Source organism: Teleopsis dalmanni, chromosome 2 (genome assembly GCF_002237135.1).
Source record: "Teleopsis dalmanni isolate 2A chromosome 2, ASM223713v2, whole genome shotgun sequence".
In the NCBI taxonomy this organism is placed as follows: domain Eukaryota; kingdom Metazoa; phylum Arthropoda; class Insecta; order Diptera; family Diopsidae; genus Teleopsis; species Teleopsis dalmanni.
Window position 1 is genome coordinate 184,698,599 of NC_051847.1, and position 6,543 is coordinate 184,705,141.

Here is a 6,543-nt window from a genome sequence, read left to right on the forward strand (position 1 = left end):
ACCCCTATTGTTGTTACGAAGTCTTCTAAATGAGGTTGAGTGGGTGCTTTGTGCGGTGTGTAGGGTCAATAATAAAGTCGAGTTAAATTATTTGTTGTCGCCATTGTTCATGCCAGCTTTATTGTTTAGATGCAGGACTTCGTTGAAAATGGGGGATTTGTTTACTTTGTCACAGAGTTATACAAAAATATTAAGGTTAAGGTTGTTTATAATTAGTTGAAGGTAATAACAATTAAGGAAATTTGAATTTTTTTTAAATCTGATTTAATGACATGGTCAAGTGTTAAATCTTTTAGAAAAAATTATTAGTGGCGTAGTCAGTATATTGAAAAGGGCACACAGGAAATATATTTGGAAGAAAGTATTAAATATTTTTCCTTAAAATATTTGCAATGAAAATGAGAACAATTTTAAAAGTGCTTGGGTATACGTATCTTGAAATTATGATATTATACATAACATTAAAAACAAAATTATTTTTCTGATATATAATTAATTTTTTTTTTTATAAAATATTCAAATATTAAGAACAAATTTGAATTTTTCGATTCTTTTTTCCTTTTAAATAATTAGGAATGCTTTGATTTGTAAAAAACAAATACAAATTGCGAAGTTTTAAAAAAAATACTACTAAACAAATGCTCGGCTTTCTACTCTAAATAAAATACTTATATCTACCTATGAAGTTTGATTAAAATTTATGCCACATTGATTAATGTTATAAAAATATTGTTTTAAAATTATTAAAAAGTCCTTATTACAATTCTTTTTTATTCTAAATTCTATTCTATATACTATTCTATATTTTATTCTATATTCTTTTCTATATTCTTTTCTATATTCTATTCTATATTCTATTGTGTATTCTATTTTATATTCTCTTCTGTATTTCATTCCATATTCTATTCTATATTTTTTTCTATATTCGATTCTTTTTTTTACTCTATTTTATATTCTATGTATATTACATTCAATATTCTATTCTATTCTATATTCTATTAAATATTCTATTCTATAGTCCATTCTATATATTTTATTCTATATTGAGTTCTATATTAGATTCTATATACTATTCTTTATTCCGTAACGTAGAAATATTTCAAATTTTGATCAATTGATCGTCTAACTTAAATAGTAGTATTTAAACTCATATAGTCAATCCGTGAGCTGTTTAAATAAATATTAATTTTCTGAATTTTGATATAGGCTATGCATTTAAATTAATATAGGATGTACAATCTATAGTGCTCCTATAGCTCTGTGCATATATTATTGCTAAGAGCACTTATTGCTTGAAAAGAATTTAAAATGAAGCAACGTTTTTGAGTTTAAAACTTCCAAACACAGAGCATATCGACAAAAGGCATTATGTTTAAAGTTATATGAAATATTGAAATGTACTGAAGTCCGTTGGTAATGGCGGCGTCAATATATTCGGAAGCTGTTCTGTTCTCTTTGTCACCTTAAATAAATAGCCAAATGTGATAATTCATATATCGAAGGCAATAATCTACAAACAGAATAGTATTGAAATTTAACAATTAAAAATAAAAATATAATTAATTCAATTATTTTATAGCTGGTTTATAATTTGGTTGTAATATAAACACAGAAAGTGAATTTTTTAATAAAACTTTCACAGCAAAGTAACAAAATTCCAATTCAAAATGTGCGAACTTAAAAGTCAAGTACGGCTTTGGGTGAGTTGATTAATGTGCACTGACTCGGATATTCAAATTCGGCAGGGCACGAGTTCGATTTCTAGTAAATGCAGTCTCAAAAAAAATTATTTATGAATAATTAAATATTAGAATTATTTCCAAGACCACTGATGATGGGTATTTGGCAATACTCGAAACAGATGTATGGTCAGCCAAAAATTCAATTAATGAAAATAATATAAAAATGATTTTAGGTGGTGTAGTTCATTACTGTTCGACAAACCACTTTATGAAAGCAATAATCTTAAATATTTTGTTTCAATTAATACATTATTAAATAACCGTGAAGTGTACAAATTTGTTTTACCTTATAGTTGTGACGTTGTTTATAGTTACCTTTGAATTATTGTATTTCTTATTTCGCATCAGGTTTTGTTTCAAGCTTTACATTGCATTAAATGAAAATTAATTTCTTAATTGAGTTGAACTAAAAATATGTTGCTTTTGTTTTCAGATTTTGGTAAATATTTCATACAATATTCAAAACAATAAAATAAATATCCGTACTTTTCCTTTGAGTAAAAATTTAGTGGTGCAATTTCGTTTCCTTTAAGATTTGCATGTACATATTTTCATTGTTACCAAAAGTTCTGAACTACCTACAAAGGAAGAGGAAACCGGGAATGTTGACATTAGCAGAAGAAATTTTATGTTGTTTAATTAAAATTCGGTACACAATTTACGCACAAAAACAGTACGAAATTTATTGGATTTGTATGAAAGGGACTACTGCATCCTTGCCAGTTTTACTTACTTTTTGCATGAAAATGACGCTGGATAAATATTTAGGTTGTTACTGAAAGATAAAATCACACAAACTGCAACATTTTAAAATAAAATCACGTTCAACTTCTTTGTTAATTTTGTTCAAATTGACAATCAGCATTTTCCTTTATTTAATTTTATTTTAATGTTTTCATTACAAATGTTTTTCTTTTTGTTCTTGTTCTTATTATTTTCTTAAATAATAAAGCCAACTTAACTGCAATTCTAACGTATTTATTTCATTTTATCTCTAAGTTTCGCTTAAACACTTACATTTAACTCGTATGACTACACTTAACTGTATTTGTTTGATTAATTAAAATTAAATTTTAATTCTTTCTCAATTTGTGCTTAACGTTAACATATTTCATTACATTATTTTCTTACTTTTTAATGGTACATTTAAACTACGTAGCATCGTTAATGTCGCACAGTCTCCATAACAGACAAGATACATTATCTTTTCAGTAATTTTATATATCAATTTTATGTTTTGCACACTTGTTGTTTCAATAAAAAGGATAATATTTAATCAATTTTTAATATTGTAAATAAAGTAGTAAAAATAAGTTTATTCAGTATGAAATAATTAATTAAATTTTTATTCGTAATAAATGAGTCAAGTTAAATTATAATTATAATTTATTTGTAGAACGAAATATATTACATATGTGAATTATTTCGCAAAATTAAGTTACACTTTTTTGTCTGATATGTTATTCAAAGATATGTAAGATATTAAACTTTTGTTAAATAATTGGCAAAAAACTGATCAAAAGATACAATTTAATTAATTAAATAAATAATATATCATAAATAATTTGTATGAAATGAAAAAGACAATAGAAGGTATAAGTAGTTAATGAGTGGTCTTAATTTCAAAAAGTCTTAATGAAGTCATTTTTAATATATTCGAATTATATTAAATTTTGTGAGGAATTTAATTCAAGTCAATTAAAAGCAAAGAAAAATATATAAAAAATAAAAAACAATTAGACTGTTGTGAGTGACAGTGAGATATATTTCAAGATATGTAAACTGATATCTTGTGTCTAATATGAATTTTTAAAACTGGATTAATATTTGGTTAATCTTGTGATATATCCGGGTTTAGGTTTTAGAACAGGTTTAATATAGTAGAAGTATTGTAGATAAAAATTTAATAAGATTCCCATAATTTATGCAAATTAAATATTTTACCAAAAGTTATTTTAACATACAAGTTTTAAAATTCTTGCAAAAGCTTTTAATCTAAATAAATAAATACATTATCTGATATGTAATATTACGTTTGATGTAGTTCCAATCAAAAATTATGCCTATATTAATTGATTGTTGGTAGTAAAGCTCAAATTATATGTTAAATGATGTATATCAAATATAAATAGGTAATATCATTCATCCAAAATTTAACATATCTGTTGTAAATATTGCTACATGATTTCTTTATTCAAGTATATTAGAAAGTATATTTATATTACTTTTCTCTTTTCATGTTTTTCCCCTACTAAAATATATTGCTAAAAATAGGTTGAAATTTGTAAGAAAATAACTTTAAGTACAATAAAGCTATATGAATCTCCCAATAAACGATAACCTGAAGTATTAAAGTTTTTTAAAGAATAGTCTAAAATATATTGCTTGTCGAAGCAGGTGAGTTTTTAACTTTAGATCTAATCAAGTTCTGGAGAACAAACTATATGCCTAAAGATAATTCCAAGTGCCGCGATATGCTGTATATAGATTAGGAACAACATAATAACGTATAGTAGAATATTCTTATTGACAGAAAACTTGTTCGTTTTATGAATGATTAGCCTCAAACTAAGTTTTTTAATTTATTCAATAATTTAAATCAGAACTTTGCTTGAGTTAACATATATTTTGCGTTAAAGAAGAAAGTTCATATATATAAACTTATATTTTGCTAATTGTATTAAAATTATATTAATAGATTCAAAGATATCAAAAGATATCAAAGCTTATCTAAGTATTGAAAATATATCCCATATTTATCTGAACTTCTCTGATATAAGAGAAAAGCAATCAATTTTCTAAGTTCTTTCCAATTATGATCTTGACAGATGTTAAAATAGCGTACAATAAGTCCTCAAATATAGAAATAATTTTGGTGATTTTAAAGCTTATGGATAAAATTTAGGATAGTGTCATCAGCCTCACCTATTCTGAAAGCAATATATTAGCTTATTTGCGCTGAATTTTACGAACTGCTATATAAATTTAGACGTCGCTAAAGAGACTAGGCACGATTCTGTTACGTGATCACATCGATTTGATTGCAATTCAACACATTATACTTAAATTGATATTATGAAATTTGCAATTCTAAAGCCTGATATATAAAAACGCCAGCTTATGTATATCTTAGCGGAAAAAGTTTTTGAAAACTTTAAAACTATAGTATTTAGAAAATCCTTTGCCAGAAGGATGTACCCATGAAATCGCAATCGTGCTAAAAAGTGCTTACACTTGTTTTATCAGAGTTTATATGTTAATGTGATGTGATACTGACTAATGAAAACTTAGTTTGAGTATAGTTTTAAAAATCAATTAAAATTTGAAATCGTATTTTAACCGTCATACACAGATATTTCAATATCTTACCTGGTCTAAGTGTATTATATATTGTTCGGTAACGCAATGTTATGGAGTATCAAATTTCTATATATTAGGTTTTCGTACAGACTTTTAGTTTATTTGTTTGATATTACCGTTATTTTATTTTCAAATGTGGGTTGTATAGGATTTGTTTTGATTCCTTATATCTGTTTAATATTTCTTTTAGCTGGTTCGCTCACCTAATCTTCATTTTAAACTTTTCTGTGTCGAAAACCATTTTCTGTTTTTAAAAGTACTATGCATTTTAAAAGACTACTGTTGGAGTATCATTTCAGCGGAAATCTTAATCAATATTGAAAAAATAAGTCATTGCAGCAAAATTTTCTTTGCATTTCAGATCAAGAAATTATTTCGTACATATATGTCATTTTGTATAGAGATATAAACTGCATATGAATTGTGTCACATATAGAGCAAGCAAATGTCAGTAGAAACATAAAAAAAAAAAATTAAATGAATACAAGAAGTAAATTAAATATTTAATATAATTTAATATAATTAATAATATGTCTTACCGAACCGAATTAAATTCTTTAAATATTCCGATGAAATTTATTTATTAGTTAACTTTTGTGTTAAAGCTTTAGCTTTGAAATATTTAATTTTATAAAGTTGAAAGATTTATTAATAAAACTAAAAATAAATAAATTAATTTTAAGTAATAAAATCGAAATTTAATTTTTTTTTAAATTTTCATTATGCACAAAGCATTTTAAAACAGTATCGCATAATAAATTTATATTGTGGATATTATCTCTGTTGAAGTACATCATAAAATTTATTTTATTTATTATTTTAGTTTATTGATAGTTTATCATAAATTAATTTTTTTGTTTTTTATTTCAAATGCTGTCCATTATTTAGTGTGGCTTTTAAGCTATTTTAGTACCTAAATTGATTTATAGTATATTTAATTCTATCGTATTTGAGCTTTTGTTTTTTACGCAGAAATTTAATATAGGTTACTTGTATAGGTTTACTTGTTTTTATTTTTATTTTTCAAATAATTTTAAGTAAATTCGTCTAATATATTAACTATAACGTGTTTTAAGCAGTTTTTTTTCTGTGTATTTATACAAATTCGCTTTTAAGCACTTATTTTAATTTTAGTATCGATTTAATTAATTTAATCTTTTTTCTTCAATTTGTTATATTGTTGCTACGCTTTTACTAAACTTCTAAACAATTTTAATTTCTCAATTGTGTCAACAGTATATAAAGGATTTTGTTTTGTTTTGTATTTTTTTTTTTGGTATTTAATAAGTTATAGATTTATATATATATATATATATAATTTATGCTATTTTGTTTATATCAATGTATAAATAAGTGTTCTAATATATGCATAATGTTTTACAGTGATTCTAAGCTTTTGTTTTTTTTTGTTTTGCAAATAGTTAATAAACACAATACATAT